General features: G+C 42.1%; 1 protein-coding gene across 2 annotated transcripts in view; it reads left to right on the top strand.

Moving 5' to 3' along the window:
• Window positions 1-19,147, top strand: part of LOC112103624 (thiamin pyrophosphokinase 1-like) — a 599,015-nt gene that overhangs the window by 153,627 nt on the left and 426,241 nt on the right. The gene's annotated exons all lie outside the window — the stretch shown is intronic.

The raw sequence follows: 19,147 nt of genomic DNA, 5'->3' as shown, positions 1-19,147 counted from the left end.
CTGGTGAATACAGATCCAAACCCCCTTGGATCTTAAAACAAGGAGAAATCAATCTGGTTCTTAAAAAAGAAGGCTTTTAATTAAAGAAAAAGGTAAAAATCATCTCTGTAAAATCAGTATGGAGAATACTTTACAGGGTAATCAAACTTAAAGAGCTCAGAGGACCCCCCTCTGTCTTAGGTTCAAAGTACAGCAAACAAAGATACACACTCTGGTAAAAAGGTACATTTACAAGTTGAGAAAACAAAGTAAATCTAAGACGCCTTGCTGTCTTTTTACTTACTAGTTTGAAATAGGAGAGACTTGTTTAGAAAGATGGGGAGAACCTGGATTGATGTCTGGTCCCTCTCAGTCCCAAGAGCGAACCACCCCTTAAAACAAAGAGCACACACAAAAGCCTTTCCCCCCCCCAAGATTTGAAAGTATCTTGTCTCCTTATTGGTCCTTGGGGGTCAGGTGTCAGCCAGGTTACCCGAGCTTCTTAACCCTTTACAGGTAAAAGGATTTGGAGTCTCTGTACACAGAGAGCTGTTACCCTTCCCTTAATAGTTATGACAGGGCACCAAAAACCTCATGTTCTGCTCTTTCTGAAATTAGATTGGCCAGGTCTCCACGAGAAGTAGTGGCTGCATCAAAGCAAGGCAAATCTTTCATAAGAGGCAGCCCTCTAATTAAAGAACATGAGATTTGCTGCCAATTTTCTATCTAATTATTTATTTTGATTTAGTTTCAAAAACCCCTGCCATCCAGAATTTTGGGGGAAAATACAAAATTTGTTAATAAACAAAATGTACAAATTGAACTAATGTTCAAATCTAGCAACCCTCTCTGATCCCTCCAAAATGAGTCTCCTATCATCTAACTGGCCCTAACTCAGAAAAATGTTATTTATTATAAATTTAATATTGCTGACTTATTATAAACACTTTACAAAGATTTCCTAACTGCAAACTATGCTCAAAATCATTAACACAAATAAATGATATTTACAAACCTATGTCTTAAGGTGGGTGATAGGTTAACTTTAAATGGACAGTTTGGTTTTTATCACAGAAACAGAACATGTATATTAGGATAATTATAATTTTCTACATTATTAGGCAACGGGTTCCCATTTGTTTTCAATGGGAGTGAAATTGGGCTATTAGAAAAAAAGGACCCAATTCTCTAAGTCATTCCTCATATAATTAGACTTATGCAAAAAGACCCATTGCAATGTTGCAACCCAATATTTTAGTATTGCATTTAGTTAACTTAATTTATTGTTTTTAATTGCTTTTTATCAGGAAGCACATCACTTAGTGAATGGAACTGTTTTGCAAGGAGAATGTCACAGTCACCAAAATAATTGAGATAGTGACATTCTATCTCCTTTTATATTTACACCAGTCTAGTGCTCTACATGGATGTTCCAAGAACAAGCCTGCCATTTAGTTTACTACTGAGTTTACAAAGGATCCCTCTGCTAGATAGCTAGTTTGTGCAAGATTTTCAAAAGGGTGCAAGCAAAATTGGTGTATGTATGCATGCAGGTCAGTTTTTGCAAATACAGCAGTCAGGTATGTGAAGAGTGTATTACCCCTTTTGAAAATCTGGCCCCTTATGGGCCAACTAGTATTTTAGTATCTTCTAGCTATTGACGGTCTGATAATGTTCTGAACAATTTTGATGCTGTCATACCGGAATAATGTAAATTTTCAAAAAAGTGACCAGACTCCTGAATCCACATTGATCTGAAATTCATGGCTTTTAGATTTCATGGGGATATTCAGAAAGTGGAAATGCATTTTAGGTTCCTTCGTTTGTTTTTATGATGGTAGCATTTGGTGCCAAATGGGGCATTTTAATCACCTTTCTAATGCAGAAATTGCTTGATTTTTAGCATTCCACATCACAGAATGGAGGTAATTAGAAGAAAAGATTCATTTGCTTGTCTGTAAAAGTGCACTGAGCAGCCTAGTGGATTGTCATTTGAATTTCAAAAATACTTGAAGTACAGGTTTATACTTATTTTAAAAAGTGACTCATCAAGAAAAGTTTTGCAGAGGTGAGTACCATATATAATTATATTTTGTTGGCGGTGAGATTGGCTTTCTGAGGAACCGGGAATTAGAGTCTCCACTCTCTTACTCCAGTTTGACACCATCTAAACTCCATTGATTTACACCACAGGTGCTAAACTTCTTAAATTCAGTTGCTTACCACAATTGATTGGGCAAACCCATCCAAATAGTGTCTTTCTTTAGTAAAATAACAAAATCATGTTAATGTACAGCAGTATGGTTCTGGCAAAGGTAGTAAAGAAATGCATGTTGTTGAATTATTGAGATAAAAGAACTTGACTTTTCATAGAAATGATTACACTAAGGGAGACCTAGCAAAAGTTACTTCACAGTATTCGATAATAGCTGGCTCATTACTCCTGATGGAATTCTGCACCACTGTGCACACGCAGAATTCATGTCCCCTGCAGATTTCTTTGCTTCCTCACAGAAAAATTACTTTTGACTGTCAAACAAAGGGAAGCCGCAAAAGCAGTCATGCACCCCTCCCCAGCAGCACAGGTACATTGATTTGGGCACCCAGAGCAGCCTGTGGAGATGCAAATGACCGCTGGGGTATGGGTGCGGGGCTGGGCGAGCGTGCATGCCTGGGGAGATGTCAGTCACTGCTGGGGGTGGGGCTAAGGCTAGGTCTACACTACGGGGGGGGGGTTGACCTAAGATACGCAACTTCAGCTACATGAATAGCGTAGCTGAAGTTGCGTATTTTAGGTCGACTTACCTGGCTGTGAGGACGGCGGCGAGTTGACCGCTGCCGCGCCGCCGTCGACTCCGCTTCTGCCTCTTGCCGCGGTGGATTTCCGGAGTCGACGGCAGAGCCGTCGGGGATCGATTTTATCGCGTCTTCACTAGACGCGATAAGTCGATCCCCAATAGATCGATCGCTACCCGCTGATCCGGCGGGTAGTGAAGACGTGCCCTAAGTGTGCAAGCAAACAAGACTTTGTCTCTCTCGCTCGCTATTGCGGCACACCTGACATGGAGGGGCAGGGCTTTGGGGTGTTTCTGAGGAGGTAGGCATGGGGCAGGCTCTGTCTATTCGGGCAGGCTGTGTCCCTCAGGCAGAGCAGAATGTAGCAGCCTGCCTGCTTAGTCAATTGTTCCCACTGTTCTTAGTGAATCCCCAAAAGATTTAATTCTCCTTTTCATTGCCAGAGTGGTGTATGGAGCCTTATTGTAAATGACAGTATGGCCTTATAATGCTTATGGTGCTTTAGTGATTAGAACTGGTCTAAATTTTTGGACTGAAATCAAAAAAATGTGCTCATGAACTGTTTACTATTGACCTTTCTGAGATGGTTAGTAGCCAATATAAATTGTGAGTTTGATTTCCCCATCCCTCACTTGCTCTTCAGTTGCCTATGATGTAGTACTGAGCATATGGCTGCATATATTTGACTAAGAACTAGAACTAACGGATCAAACCTAGTTACATTACTATTAGACAAAGAGGGTTTGGGGATTTCCTCCAATGCTTCCCACTCCCATTCTCCATCCATTGTATTGTAGTTTAAATACATCACCAAAATAATTGAAACAGGCATGATTATATTGTGTTATTTTGACAAATAAAAGATGCAGAGTTTTAAAATATTGTGTGCAGAATTTTAAATTTTTTGGCACAGAATTTTTAATATTTTGGCACAGAATTCCCCCAGGAGTAGGCATGTCTAATGCAGCTCTTAAAGGTACCTGGGTTGAGCGTGCATTCTTGTATTGGTTATCTCAGACTAGAGGACTCCAAAAGGGCCAAAGATACTCAGTGAAGAGAAAAAATAGGCTGTGTATTAGCAGGAATGGAGGTTTTGGGCTAAGGTGGTTGTCTGGCCAAGCTGAAATGCTAGAAGGAGGGTAAAGAGTTAAAAAGAGGAGAAACAGATGAAGGGCCGGGAACACAGGGGCTTAATTGAAGGCTGAATTATCTCTGTGGAGCTTTGGTGCTGCTGTTTGCTGTCCTTGTTCAAGGTGAACAGGACTTGTATACATATTGTGAATAAAACATACTAGATGGAATCTCTGTGATACTAATTTCTTTTTTACCCATGAAACTGCCTGCTTTAAAAGACCCAACCTGTTCTTTTAACCACATGTCAGGCAGAGCAGCATGAAGGTATGTGGTATGTATAGGACCAAATTTTCACAGTTGGGTACACAGGGTGAAATCCTTTCCCCACTGAAATCAGTGGCTCCTGACAGGATCTTGCCCATGGACTTCGATCCAGCAAAGCACTTATGCACTTTTTCATGTGCTTTGCTGGATCAGGGCCGTAATCATGCCTGCCTAAGAGATTTGCAAATACAAGATGTGTGTAAATTAAGTATGTGCACTTGTACTTGGCCAGTTAGGTGTCTAATTAGCCATGCACCGATATTTGATTTGGTGCACAGCTCACATTGCCAGCATCTTCAGAGTCTCAGCAAGTAACACCAGGGGAAACCCAAGTGGAGAAAACTGCATTTGTGCAAATGAGTGATATGTACAACTGCACATACTTAATTTTGAAAATTTCCCTGTATGCAACCTCACATAACTATTAAATAAGGGTCACCAAATATATTTATCCTTGTGGCTGATAAAGATAACAAAGAATTGTCAATGATAAAACTGATCTTAAAAGAAATAGTTATTGGCCACTGAGGTCAATACTACCTCCATTTTGATGTAATCATTTCAATTATGGTTGTCATTAGTATGCACATCTTGTGTATTCTAAAGAAACATTAACTGCTGCCTGCATTCTAACTGGTTCTATTGAGAGAGGTAATATGAAGGCTGTCAGGACAGCAAGCAAAAGTAGTGGATGTCTGTGGGCTTAAGTGCAAGCTGTGAATTTATAACCAATGGAACTTTTTGCAATGAAGCGTGAAGAACAGCAAAGATACTGACAGTATTAAGTTCTAGAGTTTCTCTTTCCTTCATTGATTTTTATTGTGTTTATTATATTGCTTCCAGGCATATGTATTTTCATTTTCCATTAGAACAGCCAGTAGTCTTCAGAGAGTCAGGCTGGTATAAGTAGCACCCATTTCATTAAAAATGGTTCCCTTTACACATAATGGTGACTGTGATTATTAAAAAAAATATTTTTAAATAAATAACTTGACATTTGCTATTAGGCCTCAAGGCTATTATGTTTTAAATGCCATTTGTTCTTCATTAAAAAGGCTTTTCTTTTTTAAATCCTTGGCTTATTCATATTAGAAAATGTTATTTGGCTTTTTGATTTAAAAAACAAAACAAAACAAAAACCTTATTGAATTGGTCTGCCAACTGAATACAGCATTATCATCTCATAAGGCAAGATATGTTTAGCCAGTTGTTTTTTCTCCTCATTGGCTTTTAAATAGAAGCCAATGGGAGTCAAAATAAGTTTGATCTAAACTGTTAAGGAAATTATTAACTTTTATTAAAATTATATTTTATATTCCAAGTACAAAATTGACATAGGACAGCTGTTTATTTCTTCTCTTCACCATTAGTGATGCTGTTCACATTACTCCACATTGACGTTTGAACATACTATATGAATAAGTCACTTGTATTTCATATGTTTTATTTATTTTAACTACATTCAGATAAAATTTCAGCCTCCTATTAAAAATCTATATCTGCTGGAGGCATATGAAGCTTGTAGATTGGATCAAATCTGCAATTTATCAGCTCTGACCTTGGTAATGGTTATCACAGCCATCAATGAGAATCACAATTTTGGCTTGGTTATTTTTGGGGTGGGGGTGGTACGGTGGCCGTGTAGTAGTCGTATAAAAAGCCTAAAAGCTGTTAAAAAATAACAATGTGTTTCCAGAGGAGATCTTTTTGGAAAGTGTAGGGGACAATTTCCTGGTGCAAGTGCTGGAGGAACCAACTAGGGGCAGAGCTTTTCTTGACCTGCTGCTCACAAACAGGGAAGAATTAGTAGGGGAAGCAAAAGTGGATGGGAACCTGGGAGGCAGTGACTATGAGATGGTCGAGTTCAGGATCCTGACACAAGGAAGAAAGGAGAGCAGCAGAATACGGACCCTGGACTTCAGAAAAGCAGACTTTGACTCCCTCAGGGAACAGATGGGCAGAATCCCCTGGGAGAATAAGATGAAGGGCAAAGGGGTCCAGGAGAGCTGGCTGTATTTTAAAGAATCCTTATTGCGGTTGCAGGAACAAACCATCCCGATGTGTAGAAAGAATAGTAAATATGGCAGGCGACCAGCTTGGCTAAACAGTGAAATCCTTGCTGATCTTAAACGCAAAAAAGAAGCTTACAAGAAGTGGAAGATTGGACAGATGACAGGGAGGAGTATAAAAATATTGCTCAGGCATGCAAGAATGAAATCAGGAAGGCCAAATCACACTTGGAGTTGCAGCTAGCAAGAGATGTTAAGAGTAACAAGAAGGGTTTCTTCAGGTATGTTAGCAACAAGAAGAGAGTCAAGGAAAGTGTGGGCCCCTTACTGAATGAGGGAGGCAACCTAGTGACTGAGGATGTGGAAAAAGCTAATGTACTCAATGCTTTTTTTGCCTCTGTCTTCACAAACAAGGTCAGCTCCCAGACTGCTGCACTGGGCAGCACAATATGGGGAGAAGGTGACCAGCCCTCTGTGGAGAAAGAAGTGGTTCGGGACTATTTAGAAAAACTGGACGTGCACAAGTCCATGGGGCTGGATGCGCTGCATCCGAGGGTGCTAAAGGAGTTGGCGTATGAGATTGCAGAGCCATTAGCCATTATTTTTGAAAACTCATGGCAATCGGGGGAGGTCCCGGATGACTGGAAAAAGGCTAATGTAGTGCCCATCTTTAAAAAAGGGAAGAAGGAGGATCCGGGGAACTACAGGCCAGTCAGCCTCACCTCAGTCCCTGGAAAAATCATGGAGCAGGTCCTCAAGGAATCAATTATGAAACACTTAGAGGAGAGGAAAGTGATCAGGAACAGTCAGCATGGATTCACCAAGGGGAAGTCGTGCCTGACTAACCTGATTGCCTTCTATGATGAGATAACTGGCTCTGTGGATGAGGGGAAAGCAGTGGATGTGTTATTCCTTGACTTTAGCAAAGCTTTTGATACGGTCTCCCACAGTATTCTTGCTGCCAAGTTAAAGAAGTATGGGCTGGATGAATGGACTGTAAGGTGGATAGAAAGCTGGCTAGATCGTCAGGCTCAACGGGTAGTGATCAATGGCTCCATGTCTAGTTGGCAGCCAGTTTCAAGCGGAGTGCCCCAAGGGTCGGTCCTGGGGCCGGTTTTGTTTAATATCTTTATTATTGATCTGGAGGATGGTGTGGACTGCACTCTCAGCAAGTTTGCCGATGACACTAAACTAGGAGGCGTGGTAGATACACTAGAGGGTAGGGATCGGATACAGAGGGACCTAGACAAATTAGAGGATTGGGCCAAAAGAAACCTGATGAAGTTCAACAAGGACAAGTGCAGAGTCCTGCACCTAGGACGGAAGAATCCCATGCACAGCTACAGACTAGGGACCGAATGGCTAGGTAGCAGTTCTGCAGAAAGGGACCTAGGGGTCACAGTGGACGAGAAGCTGGATATGAGTCAACAGTGTGCTATTGTTGCCAAGAAGGCTAACGGCATTTTGGGCTGTATAAGTAGGGGCATTGCCAGCAGATCGAGGGACGTGATCGTTCCTCTTTATTCGACATTGGTGAGGCCTCATCTGGAGTACTGTGTCCAGTTTTGGGCCCCACACTACAAGAAGGATGTGGAAAAATTAGAAAGAGTCCAGCGGAGGGTAAAAAAAATTATTAGGGGTCTGGAGCACATGACTTATGAGGAGAGGCTGAGGGAACTGGGATTGTTTAGTCTCCAGAAGAGAAGAATGAGGGGGGATTTGATAGCAGCCTTCAACTACCTGAAGGGGGGTTCCAAAGAGGATGGAACTCGGCTGTTCTCAATGGTGGCAGATGACAGAACAAGGAGCAATGGTCTCAAGTTGCAGTGGGGGAGGTCCAGGTTGGATATTAGGAAACACTATTTCACTAGGAGGGTGGTGAAGCACTGGAATGCGTTACCTAGGGAGGTGGTGGAGTCTCCTTCCTTGGAGGTTTTTAAGGCCCGGCTTGACAAAGCCCTGTCTGGGATGATTTAGTTGGGAATTGGTCCTGCCTTGAGCAGGGGGTTGGACTAGATGACCTCCTGAGGTCCCTTCCAACCCTGATATTCTATGATTCTATGATCTCTTAAAGTGAACTTGGATATAGTTAACATCCAGTTATAGTGCAATATAATGAAAGTCCTTCATTGTTTCAGTGCACTAAAGTACACAGCCCTGGTCTACCCTACAGAATTACATCGGTATAACTACATCACTCATGGGTGTGAATAATCCACACCCCTGAGAGATGTAGTTATTCTGACCCAAGCGCCAGTGTAGGCAGCACTATGTTGGTGGGAGATCTTCTCTCGCCAACATAGCTACTACCTTTCACAGAAGTGGATTAACTAAGCCGATGGGAGACGTTCTCGCCTGTTGGTTTAGTGTAGCTTCATTAAAATGCTACAGTAGTGCAGCTGCATCGGTGCAGCTTGCGCCATTGCAGCATTTTAAGTGTAGACCTGCCCACAGATTGCAAGATATCCACTTCTCCGGTGAAATTCAGCTATAGTGCAAAACCTCAACAAAAGACTCTCTGAATCTCGTAAGTCCCACATTGGGGCTGCTTGAGGAAGTCTGCAGGCAGTGTAATTGCACAAAGAGGCCTCTACTCCCCTTGGGTGCCATAGGAAGAGGCCCCTGGGCCACTCCTATGTGGGCCTGCATGGAGGGTATTAATTGGGAAAAATGATCTGCTTCTTTATAGATCCAATGGCCACAACGTACCGAAGAAGTCACCAGGAGGGGCTGCAGCTGATATTCAAGTCTCATAGTCTTCAGTACTCTGGCTCTGAGTTGTGGAAATGTATTTCACTTCTGTAAAGCCCCTGCACATCACCTACACAGGGCCTTATCCAAGGCTTATTGCAGTAATTGGAAAGATTCCTTCTGACTTCATTGGCCTTTGGATCAGGCCCCGCTGTCTAGGAAGTGAACAGAACCCATAGCAAAGTTCTTCTATTGGAAAATAATGATTTCATTATAGAGAACAGCATTTTCTATTTTTCCCTCTTTGATCTGCACCATGGGTGCTAAACTCATTCCATGGAGAAGACCAAGTTCCCTTTTTAAAGAAAAATTAAGTCTCAATTCTTTTTAATGAATTTGAACAGAGTAACATAGATAGGTAGAAAATTGAAACAAGAGAATCAGAGAAACCTTAAAGGTAAAATTTTCACAAGCGCCTAGGCTCCTTTGATTTTCAATGGGACTTGGGCACTTTTGAAAATTTTACCCTCAGTGACTCTTTTGAGTCAAAATCATTGATGTATCTCTTTGTTGAAGGAATGAAGATGGATATAAAGAGAAAAGGGATAGAGTAAAGGAAGAGAGTGTCAGGTAGAGGAGAAGGATCCTCTATGGCGACTTCAGGAGGCGGATTAGAGAAATAATAATTAATATAAAAAAGGCAAAGAGATCGACGTTAGAAAAACACCACTTAAGGGTGTATCCCTGATAGTCCATTTAGGTGTGTAAAATAGAAATGCTTAATGCTAGACAAAGAAAGACAATGATTAGTCCATTTCTAAAAGAAATAAAGACCATGTGCATTTTTAGTTATGGTTCATGGGCTGAGTATAAGTTCAGGACTACATACTGTTCCTAGCCTACAGCATAACATCTGCTAACCTCAGTGGGAGGTTTATACAAAGATTAAGGCAAGAATATGTCCTTTATTTAGTAATGAAGGTTTTAGTTATTACTGTTAAGGACCGTCTTGTCACAATCAGCCACACTCAGTGAGAAAATATGCTCATCTTTGTGACCATTGCTGTTTCCACCCTTAGTTCTGCTCCTTTCCCCTTCTGCCTTGGTTTTTCTCCTCCTTTCTGTCTCTCTTCATTTCTCTTTCTGCAGCAACTCCCTATTTCTACCATATGGGTTTCATTCCCACACCTTTCGCCATCCGATCTACTAAAATAATAGCAATGTCAAGCTAACATTGACGTGTAAACTGCCATCATTATGTTCTCACATTAATAACCCAATGAGCCATTGTATCAGGCTCTCTGCAGGAGACTTAGCAATGGTTTATGTACAGTACTTGAAACTGGGGCTTGTTGAAAAATGGGTACATTTGTCATGAAGATTTTTGTGAAAAATTCATATTTTTCATTGACATTTCAAATTTTGTAAATTTTCAGCTGGCTCAAAAGCGGGTCAAAATGGATGATTTTTTTTCTCAAAAATGTGAAAAATTCAGCCCTTTTTTCCATCAAAAACTGGAAATATGGTGAATTTTGACTTGCTCTATTTTCACCTATGAATGCTAGAAATAGTGAGTGCCACAGTGTAAAAGCTGCATGTGTATATTCTGCAGAAGATGCACATTTACTATAACTACCTCAAGTGGACAAGATTTGGCCCACAGGCATAGATCTTGACTCCACTGCTCTATATTAACAGTGCAGATGATTAACCGTTGGAACAAACTACCAATGGAAGTGGTGTATTCTCCTTATCTTGATGTCTTCAAATCAAGATAGGATGCCTTTTTGGAAGATACGCTTCAGTCAAACACAAGATATTGGGCTTAGTACAGGGCTAACTGGGTGAAATTCTTTGGCCTGTTTTATGCAGCAGGTCAGACTAGATGATCTAATGGTCCCTTCTAATGGGCCCCTTTAAAATCTACAAACTATATTATACAGAGATGTTAGCCTCTTCATAGTTAAGATTTTAGCATTCCCTCACCCCCAACTTTGGCTTGGAAAATTAGTCTGAAAACTACCTCACAATACTATGTAGGAATTGGTGGTTACCCACTAACAGTAATATGTTTGGTACCTGAGTTATCCAGGGAGTGATGGGGTTCACCTCTCTGACCAGGGAGCCGGGTGTATTTTTGGCTGATTGTCAGGAAGGGAATTGTTAACTATTTGGGAACCCAGCTGGAGGTGTGGAGAGTCAGACAAGCTGTTTGCTGGTGTAAGGCCTCACGGGTCTAGAACCTAGGCTTGTAGAGCAACTAGTGCTCCACTTCCCTTAACCTGCTGAGGACATAGACTGGGGAAGTTCTGCCTCAAGGAGTTGACAGACAGCAGCCCCATGGCTCCTGGTTGGCTCCTTGCCCTATAGAAACCCAAAGAGCATTCCAGAAAGTGTCCAGACAACCTCTGAGGATAGGACAAGAAGCAATGGTCTTAAATTGCAGCAAGGTGGTTTAGGTTGGACCTTAGGAAAAACTTCCTAACTGTCAGGGTGGGTAAGCACTGGAATAAATTGCTTAGGGAGGTGGTGGAATCTCCATCATTGGGGATTTTTGAGAGCAGGTTAGGCAAACACCTGTGTGACTAGATAATACTTAGTCCTGCCATGAGTGCAGGGGACCGGTCTAGATGACCTCTTGAGGTCCCTTTCAGTCCTATGATTCTGTAGCTGACATGACCGTTCCTACTCCTTGCTCTTGAATTTCTGGCTTGACCTTGGCTTGATTTGGATTTCACATCCTGACTCAGACCCTGAAACCTGACTTGGACTCTCACCCTAGGTATCAATCCTAGCGTGGTCCTGACTATGAACTCCCTATGAAACTTGAGGCTACTCCCAGCCTCAGGTTTCCCCTGCTCTGACCCTTGGCCCTGCCTTGTTGGGGTCCTGACACCTGGTGACAGGTGTCCAGTGCAGGGTCTTGTTCCACAGTGGGCCCGGTTTCCTCATATTCCAGAATTCGAAATGGACTTGGGGGAAGGCATCCCCTAAAGAAGCTAGGGAATGGGGTTGGGGCTCTTCATGTCTGGTACAGTGAGGAGATAACCCCCTTTTCCCCAGTCCTGTGTGGGTGGTGGGATCCCAGTAACAGGCTGGGACCCTCTGTGGAGGGGAGGGAGGTGGCAACAGCCCTCCACCAGGGGAAACTATTAAGGAATCGTGACCTGCACTGTATGAGTTATTGCAGGATAACTACTGAGGCATTAAGTTAACAGTGTTGCAGCCTAAAAAAACCACATCACTTGTGTATTGTCATTCTTCCTGCCTGGCAGTGACAATGACCTGGGGGAGTGTGCAAAGGCCCATTTTCCAGATGGGAAAAGTAATGAAGTTTAATTGACTTGCTCAACATTACATAGAAAGGCCTTGAATCAGCATTGGGATTTTCTAGTACAGATTCCTATTCCCCTGCAGAGTCCCACTGACTTCAGCTGGATTCTATCTGGGTCCATCCCAGTGAATCTCAGTGTAGGTTTGGGATCAAAGTGGGTAGCAGAGCTGGGAACAGAACCACTGGCTGATAATTTCAGTCTCAAAGCATATTCATTAAAACACGGTGCCTTTCATACAAATTACTTCAAATCTGTATACTTAGTGAGACCAACTGTGAAATGAGGAAGATAATGCATATGCACCTTTGTAAAGTGATTTGAGATCTACAGATGGAAATACTATGTAAGTGCAAAGCAGCATTATTAAACACATTTTTCAGATGGTGTAATAAGGCACAGAAAGGTTCAGTGACTTGGCTGTTTTTCTTAAAATAATCTCCTGGATGCCTGCAGCCCCCGGGTGTCTGTTATGTGCCGCCCTCTGGGACTGATCTGCACACAGCAGGGGTCTGTGTGAGCTCTTTGTTGGAGAGCTCATAAACACAAGCCGTAGCAGCTTATGGTGTTAGCTCTGGAGGTCTTTGGTTCAATCCTCAGGATAAGATGGTGGCCACTGCATAAAAGGGACCTCCAGAACCCACTTAAAAATTAGAGAGAAAAATGTTTATTTGAAAAGAGGAGAGTTTTTTTTAATTTTATTATTGTGTTTCAATAAATTGAATGTGGTGGATTGGCAGGCCTGTAGACTGAAGACTTCTGTTTATCCACAGACCAGGTTGAGTATGGACTGTAGCATGAGAGGTTTTCGCCACACCAAAATGATCCTGAGCCTGGTTTAAAAATCTTAAGATTTAAAAATAACAAATTTGAAGTTCCTTTCATTTGTCTTTTGGGTTTTGAACCCTTAAGGTTCACCTTTTCAAGCTTATCTCTGCAGCCACAATGTTTAGAAATGTTCATTTTTTAAAAATGAAACCTCAGATTCTCACATAATCACATGACTCCAGGAACTAGGGCTTTAAAACAAACAAACAAAACTCCACCGAAACCTGCAAAATTTTATAGACTAAGAAAAACACCAAATAGCGTGAGACTCCAGACTTGGATACACTGTAAGTAGTTCAGTCTACATGCGTGTCAAGTTTTTGATCTCTGTGTTGAAAATGACAACAATGGTGCTAATTGCAGTGGGTTTTATGATTTGGTTACTTGTCCAGTAGAGCATGATCCTGAGAAGTGCTGAGCATTTTGGCCTGATCCACTGAAAGACTTAAGCATGTGTTTAAAGTTAAACGCATGAGTAATCCCACTGAAATGAATGAGACTATTCGCATGCTTAAAGTTAAACATGTATAGAAGCCTTTTCCTGGACCGGGCTAGAGTGCTTATCACCCAGCCCTCAGAGCTGGACTTTAGAAGTGTTTTTGAGAATCGGGCTTAATTTAGGATCTCTTTGCTGATATACCCTCTTTTAACAATAATTCTACTTAAGGCTCTGAGAGCGTGTGGACAGCTGTATGTACTTTAAAGTCTGTAAGTCTGACCTTAAAAGGCAAAGATTAAAGGGAATAGGAGACACGTGTAATGCTCTGCAGAATTTTGAATAATCTCAGAAAGTTACAGTTGGTTTGGGTAGAATAGCAGTGTAGACATTGGAATATGCATTAAAGTCCATTTTAAATAGTCAAATAAACCAGAAAACATCAGAATGAAATTCTTTCCTGGCAGTTGGTTTATTCATGGCAGGAGAACCAAAGCTATTTACAGTATGAAGTTCCATATAAAGAACATAAATTAGATCTCAGAGAGAGACATTGTTTATTTGAAAAGAGATGTTCACTGAGACAGTCATGTTACTTTCCTGCAATATGGATTTATGGCGTTGAAATGGTTATGCCCCATAAGTCTTAATTAAGTCTGACAGTTTTAGTATTAAAGTTGAATGATCTAGTTGAAAAGACAGGTTGCGAATAAGGACCTTTCTTACTGGCCCTAAAGCTTGTCTTTATTTACAGGCTTTACTGTATTTTGGAGGAAGAAAGGAAGTAATAGTTATCTTTAATTATCGTCGTGATCGGCAACATGTCAAACCACGTAACCATAAACAAGTACAAGCAGCTTAAAATAAAAGCAGTTATTATAGCTAAGGCTACATTTTAGTCATGGGTATTTTTAGTAAAAGACATGGACAGGTCACGGGCCATGAATTTTTGTTTATGAATTTTTGTTTACTGCCCGTGACCTGTCCATGACTTTTACTAAAAATACTCGTGACTAAAGCTTGGGTGGGGGACCATGGGTGCTCGGGGGGGAGTGCGGTCAGGGGGCGCCCCGGGTGCTGGGGGAGGTGGCCCGGGGGACCCTGCTGGTGGGGGGGTGGCCGGGCAGCGTGCCCAGGACCCCCACTGCTGCTGGGGGGGAGGGGAGGGCTGCGGCGCACTGCTGGGACCCCCACCGTTGCTGGGGCGGAATGGTTGGCGGGCCTGGCAGGGGTTCCCTACCCGGCTCTGTGTCTCTGTAGCTCCTAGGCGGCAGAGGGGTCAGAGGGCTTGGTGCACTGCTCCCGCCACAAGCACCCGCTGCTGCAGCTCCCATTGGCTGGGAACCGCAGACAATGGGAGCTGCAGGGGCGGGGCCTGCGGGCTTGGGCAGCGTGTGATGCGGAGCTCCCCCTCCCCACACCCCCAGCTCCTCCGCTACCTAGGAGCTGCAGGGCCATGCCAATGGGAGCTGGGGGGCCCCTCACCCCGAGGTAAGTGCCTCCCTACACACCCCAACCCCCTAGCCCTGAGGCCCCTCCCACACACCCAAACTGCTGCTGCTGGCCCAGGGCCTGCCTGGCTCAGCCCAGCAGCTGCAGAAGTCACAGAGGTCATGGAAAGTCACAGAATCCATGACTTCCATGACCTCCATGACAGACTCGCAGCCTTAAATATAGCCTTTGTGTAGGGGGATTGAGCCTGCAAACACTTATTCATTTGAATAGCATTTTACTCATGCAAATAGTCCCGTTAATTGTGATGTGACTACTTGTATAAGTAAAACTAAATATGTAACATAGGGTTTGCAGGGGTGGGGTCATATGCCTCATAGTGTTTATTCTGGCTATAAAATTGGACTAATATTATTTACCCTCTTTTGTAAAGTGCTTTGAGATTCTTGGACGAAAGGTTTTAAGCTAGGGGGATGCATATTAATATTCTACATCAGGTAGTTTTGGACACTTCTAGAAGGAATGTCAATGCTGCAACAGTAGCCTAAAGCCGTTTCTTTAACATTTTGGAATAAAACTACTGGATATAAATGTTAGCCAGTTTCTGATTTTAGTAGACCCATTTAATGGAGTATCAGCGTGCTTACAACCTTCGTTTTTGATCATATTTTTCTACCATAAGGCAACATGAATGACACATTGTACAATAAAATGAGAAGTCAAGCCCTTCTCCAGAGTACATAAAAATTCCTTATGTGGCTCTGATATTGTAATGTGATTTTTCTGGCTTTTTTTTTTTTTTTTTGTGTGTGTGTGTATTTTAGCTTATTTTCTGTAGATGCAGATTTATCTAATCATGCAGTAAACAAAAGTTGATCTTAAAAGCCATTTGTCAAAAGGAGCCTGTAATGGATTTAGAATTGTAGAATGTCTCATACCAGCAACAGATCTGCGTTATACCTTCATTAGGTAGTAAATTCAGCCTCCAAGTATTAACTTCTAAGAGAAGCAAATGAAGACAAAATACATTGTTTTAGAAGTCAAATGTTTTTAAATGTTGTTGCCAAAACGCAGTCGTTCCTTTTATGTCCTTCATCTGTTAGGATAAGAACTGTAGGATAAAAATGTAAATATTTCCTTGATTTATATTTTTAACAGAATCTCACTTTGAGGGCTTGGAGTCTGTATTTTCCTTTTTAGGGTATTTATAACTTTTTTTTTTTTTGAACTTCAAAAGTTTCAACTGGCACTTGGAGAACTATCGTTAAGTCTGTTCATTTTAAAAATTAATCACAGCTTTCCCTTGTGGATACATATGGGATAAATTACATGTGACAACATTGAGAATCATGGCTATTTGTGCAATATAGCCCAAGTCCAGCTCCCAGCCTGCAACAGGGCCGCCCAGAGGGGGAGGGCAAGAGGGGCAATTTGCCCCAAGCCCCACAGGGGCCCCGCGAGCCCTGGCCCGGCAGCGGTCTGGGTCTTCGGTGGCAGGAGGCCCTTCAGTGCTGCCAAAGACGCGGAGCGACTGAAGGGCCCCCTGCCGTCGAAATGCCGCCAAAGACCCAGACCGCCGCCGGGTGAGTACAAGCGCCGCAGCTCCCCCGCTTTGCCCCAGCCCCCCTGAATCCTCTGGGCGGCCCTGGCCTGCAAACTTACAGGGGATCGTCATGGGGCTCTCCAAGCCTGTGAGCAGCTCTATAACTACTACTACAGTAGCAGTATTCTCTGTGGTCCTAACATGTGTCTTAGACTGACCATGATCCTAAGAGTACCTCACAACACAGGCCTAGGCAAATCAGTGCTTGTCAGAAAGAATAAAGTGAAATCCTGGCCCCATTGAAGTCAAGGGAGTTTTACCATTGACTTCAATGGAGCCAGGATTTCACCCATAATTCCTTAGGATCAAATCGTCTGCGGATGCAGAGATCACCTTCCATTTACATATCTACTTTAGTCTCAAAAGATCTCAGTGCACTTCACAAATCAGTTAATCCACAACTGATAAATAGCCCCCTCTTTGATTGCATGCAGCAGCTACTGAACAGCACAGCAATATTATATCAAGGTCTAGTGCAGTAAAAGACTATTATATCTCCCTGAAACTGCAGAAGGAGCTAGGTAAACATTACGGGAAGTATTGTAATTATAATCCAAACTGAAATTTGGCTGGGACATCAGGCCTAACACTCTGCAGCATGGCCTTGGAAGACAGTTATTGACCAATTAGAAAGTTCACAACTTTTCTTTTCTTTTCTTGTCTTTTCAATTTTGAAATTGCAGGGATATCTAGAGTAACATGTCTAGAGGGCTCCTGTCACTAATTTTATTGAAGTGAAGATATTTCAATATCTTGTTCAGAAGAAAGAAGTAATAACTAAAAGTTGAGGCTTTATAGGAAAGAATGTTCATTTTGAAGCTTCAGAATAAAAGAGAAAATTTAATTTTTCTCTCTTTCTGTCTGTCTGTGTCTGTATATTTTTATTTGGATTAAGCACTTATCCCTGGCTTTGCATTTACAAAGTTAAAAAATAATACAGTACACTACAAAAATAGAACTTCTAAATGGTCTAGCTTACCTGATACTACAGTTGTATAGTATCACTTTAAGGCTAATATGTGCAGTTGCTTTGTTCACTGTTACCAGCTCCTGTTTAATCTTTTCAGCTGTATAAGTCTAGATTTACTTAACTTTTCTTAGATCCCTTTGCCAACACGATGTTAAATGATTAACTTTGTTAAGAGTGCAGAGAGCTCACCGTTATTACCTCAAAGATAAACATACTGAGTATTTAGTATTGTACTACTAAAGCAAATTTACAGTGTGATTCAGTGCCTTCAGTATACTGCAGATACCCAAGTCTACATCCCTTTTTCTTGTCAAATGCAGAGTGTGTCATTACCCAGCCATCCTGGTGACTGAGAGAGAGAAATATTTGGTCAAAAGCAGGTGGATAAAACTCACCCCAGGCATTGTGAAAAGAGAGTAGTATTCCCAAGAACTGGTGAAAATTTTGACTTGCCTGTCCATCTCTCAGATCATCAAGATGGTTTGCAATCCTATGGTCAGCTTCCCTGCTATGTCAGGCTTAAGCAGCATTGGTTTGAGGGCCGGTCAGTTGTGGCTCCTGGATTCTCTCCTCAATCCCACTCCAGGGTGCGAGTTAGAGACCATAAACCATCTGGGTATTGTTCTCTAGCCACTGTGCCTGTCCGTCTTGAGTCCATTGCGCTCTTCCCCACCTGAGGGCTCACCAGGAGGCTGCACCTCTCTAGACTGGCTGTGGACCAGTTAGTTACCTCAAAGCTTGATTCCTACAATGTGTTTTAGGTGAGGATAACAGTTAAAACCCTCACAGAAGCTCCAGCCAGCTCAGTATAGCATGGCCTGGCTATTAGGTGAGACAAACTAACAATAGCATATTAGTCTGGTGCATTGCGTACTGTCCTGTATATACTTCCCTATTTAAGAATGGATCTGTTTCAAGACCCGTATCTTCTGAGCCCTCAATAGGCTGGACCTTGGCTACATCAGATGTTTCCTCTCCTTTCAACCCAACAGGACTCTATGGCTGAATGAGGCCAGATAAATGTGAGCCTTGTTCCTGAGAGTATTTTCTTGGCAACATGATACTGCCCTCAACTATAGAACTCCCTTTCAGATAAGACTGAATTTCAACACCCTCAAAGTGAAATGGAAGACCCATCTCTTTGCACAGACTTCCCAAAGTATACGGTGTCCGAAGAATGGCCCAGTAACACATTCCTGAAGACAAGCAAATTAAGTAATCCAAAAACCAAACCAAAGACCCTGTGATCACAAATGGCATAAAATGAGGGGGTGGAGAATACAGTTCTATATGCAATATTTTGCTTACCATGATGGTTGTCCATGGCCAGGTGTGATGGTGATGGTGACTCCAAGAGGAGATATAGGCACTAAGCCACTTTCATTTACATGCCTAAATATGGATATAGAGATGTAGTGCTAGGCTTGTCTGAAAATAGTGGCCTTATTTTTTTTTTTTTTTTTTTTTAGCCTGAACTTGTTTAGTTCAATAATCCTACTTTTTTTAGGGCTTTCTTGCCACTTCAGTTTTTGCTTTTTCAGACAAAGAATATCCTAATTTAAAGTCATTAGCAAAAACTCTGTATAGTTTCTCTAATGTGGCCTTGCATGAGCTTTATCTAGTGTAATAATTTTTTCCCTTGCTTTGTAATTT

Source organism: Terrapene carolina, unplaced genomic scaffold (assembly GCF_002925995.2).
Source record: "Terrapene carolina triunguis isolate 2854851 unplaced genomic scaffold, T_m_triunguis-2.0 Scaffold179, whole genome shotgun sequence".
Taxonomy (NCBI): Eukaryota; Metazoa; Chordata; order Testudines; family Emydidae; genus Terrapene; species Terrapene triunguis.
Note: the sequence above shows the minus strand (reverse complement) of the source record. Positions and strands in the feature narration are given on the sequence as shown.